At 56.9% G+C, this 2,920-nt stretch overlaps 1 long non-coding RNA gene across 1 annotated transcript; it reads left to right on the forward strand.

The window, feature by feature from the left end:
* Positions 1 to 30: 30 nt before the first annotated feature.
* LOC135980661 (uncharacterized) lies at positions 31 to 2,839 on the forward strand. Its single transcript, XR_010597609.1, has 3 exons — positions 31 to 1,082; positions 1,513 to 1,601; positions 2,414 to 2,839. It is a non-coding gene; the product is annotated as an uncharacterized LOC135980661 (long non-coding RNA).
* The last annotated feature ends 81 nt before the right edge of the window (positions 2,840 to 2,920 follow it).

The raw sequence follows: 2,920 nt of genomic DNA on the forward strand, positions 1-2,920 counted from the left end.
TGCCAGCTCGGGACCCCAGCACCCTGTCATGCTGAGCCAGACACTCCCATCTGCTCCAACAAAGACCCAGGCTCTGAATTACTTGGCCCAAAAGCTTCAGGTTTACCTGAAAGCAGCTAACAGAAGTGTTCCTGTTTTAACACTCAGATGCCCAACTCCCAGTGGGGTCTAAACCCAAATAAATCCGTTTTATCCTGTATAAAGCTTATGCAGGGTAAACTCATAAATTGTTCACCCTCTATAACACTGATAGAGAGAGATGCACAGTTGTTTGCTCCCCCAGGTATTAATACATACTCTGGGTTAATTAATAAGTAAAAAGTGATTTTATTAAATATAGAAAGTAGGATTTAAGTGGTTCCAAGTAGTAACAGACAGAACAAAGTAAGTCACCAAGCAAAATAAAATAAAATGCGCAAATCCATGTTTAATTAAACTGAATACAGATAAGATCCTCACCAGTTCCAGAATGCTCCATTTTACAGACTAATCTCCTTTTAGCCTGGGTCCAGCAATCACTCACACCCCTTGCAGTCACTGCCCTTTGTTCCAGTTTTCTCCCAGGTATCCTGGGGTGCTAGCAGAGGGGGGTGGAGAGGCTCTCTCTTTAGCCAGCTGAAGACAATTGTCCTGGTTAATGGGAGTCATCAAGATTCCAAACCACCATTAATGGCCCCCACTTTGCATAATTACAATAGGCCCTCAGAGTGATATTTCATATTTCTAGTTTCAGATACAAGAGTGGTACATTTATACAAATAGGATGATCACACTCAGTAGATTATAAGCTTTGTAATGATACCTTACAAGAGACTTTTTGCATGAAGCATATTCCAGTTACATTATATTCACTCATTAGCATATTTTTATAAAACCATATAGACTGCAACGTCACACTGGGCTCACAGCCCTTCTCCAGTCCCCTCCCCGAGCTGACCCCCCGGAGGGCTGGGATCTCTTGCTGAGTGTGGCTGATTCTTGTAGATCTCTCCTCCGAGGGGAAGAGCTCGCCCAGCCCCCGGGCCCCGGGAAGAGGCCCTGAGAACGACGTGTCAACCAGCTCCCAGTTCAGTAACGTGAAGGTAAGAAAATCCCAGCTGCTGAGCTAGGACTAGAATTTTGCCCTGACCCGGGGAGCTGGGAATGGGAGAGGGGACAGGCCCCAGGTGTCACACCCCAGGGACATAACTCCAGAGAGGGACACAGATCCCACATCTCCCTGGGGACACTCAAGGACGCTCACACATGCCCATAGGGCTATGTAGGAGCACACAGAGACCTCCACCTTGAGCCCAGCGGCCATGCAGACTACCAGGTGCCCAGCTGGTCTGGTTAACTCCTTCCTGCCTCTCTGGCCCCCCAGCATTGTCCTGGGCTCACAGCCCTTGTCCGGTCCCCTTCCCTAGCTATCGGGGTAGCTCTTCTCCCCTCCCCCCCTCCCGAGGTGGCTATGTTTCAGCGCTGGCTGAGTGGCACGAGAGCCTTGTTACTGTTGGCTATTCCTCATCCTAGGGGCTGATATGGAAGAGGCTAAGAGAACGGAAGGGCCGGACTGCATCCAAGCCCGACTCCACAACAGCGCCCCTTACGGACGGCGACAGGTACACCACCGCTGCCCCTGGCATGAGAGCAAGAAGCCTCAGCCCCATCTTCCCCTGCTCGGCCAAGGCTGTGGGGAGGGCCCTAGGATCTGGGGAGTTTGGGGACCGTGCCTCCTCTGAGCAAAGCCCGTGGGCACCCCTCCAAGGGGACCAGTGGGGATGATCAGATGCCCTACTTGTGAGGGCAATGTAACAACCTGTATAGGGTTCAGTAGAACAGCAGCCCCCAGCGAGCAGGGTGCTGGGGGTTCCCCCCCAGCAGGAGCGTCGCCAGCTTTTCTGCCACCCTAGGCGGAAGGTCCCGCCGCCAAAATACCGCTGCGGTCGCTGCCCCCCAAATAGTAGTGCCCTAGGCGACTGCCTAGGTCGCCTAATGGGTTGCATCGGCCCTGCCCCCCAGACAGGACTGAAAGTGTGGATGCCCCTGGGAAGTGCCCCCACCCTGCAGCCTCCTCCCTTCCTAGGCCTAGAGCAGGCCATCCCCGTGTCCCCCAGGGGCCCTGCTGCAAGTGTGTGCCCCCCCAGAGGCTGGGGCCTGGGCAGATGGGTGGAATAACTCCCCACAGTGAGGAGCTGGGTACAGTGGTGCCGAAGGATCCTGTGCAGCAGAACCCCCCTGCCCCTAGGCCGCCCCAGTGCTCTGTGCACCAGGAAGCTGGTATCGCCAGCGGGGAGGGGGCGGGTGTGGGCAAAGGCTGATCACCGCTCCAGGAGAGGCTCTGGACTCGGCCCCCTTGCTGTGGGCAGAGACTGGGTTGGGACCGGCAGGGGGGCTGGGCGGGACGTGACCGGCGCATTCTCCCCCCCCCCAGGCTGCCGAGCCGGCATGGCTCCCGTGAGTCCCTGCTGCCTGCACCAAGTGCAGCTGAGCTGGATCTGAGTGGCGAGGACGTAGTGATCCGCCCGCTGCACAGCAGCATTCTGGGAGAGAAGTTCTGCTTCTAGGTAACGGTGCTGCTGGGCCAGGGACTCGGGGTGGGTCTCCCGGCCTCCCCCATGCTCCCAGGGCGCCTCCCCGTGCAAGCGACCAGCCCCTCCAGGGCCAGAGCGCATTGTTGCCCTGGGGCACCAAGGGCAAGGATTGAATGGGGGTCACCCATGGAGCAGGACAGGTCCTAGCTCCAAGGCACCCGCCCCAACCCAGGAGCACCAGCCCTGTCCTGGAAGCACAGGACAAGCCCGAGCAGATTCTCGTCCCCTCCTCCCCCCATGGCAAGGCTGGCCACTGACCCAGCATGACCCCGCACCAGGTCCCCTCGGCTTTACTGCAGCCGTGCTCCCCCCACTGACGACCTCCCCCTCACCCCGCAGATAATCAA

Source organism: Chrysemys picta, unplaced genomic scaffold (assembly GCF_011386835.1).
Source record: "Chrysemys picta bellii isolate R12L10 unplaced genomic scaffold, ASM1138683v2 scaf5643, whole genome shotgun sequence".
Lineage (NCBI taxonomy): Eukaryota > Metazoa > Chordata > Testudines > Emydidae > Chrysemys > Chrysemys picta.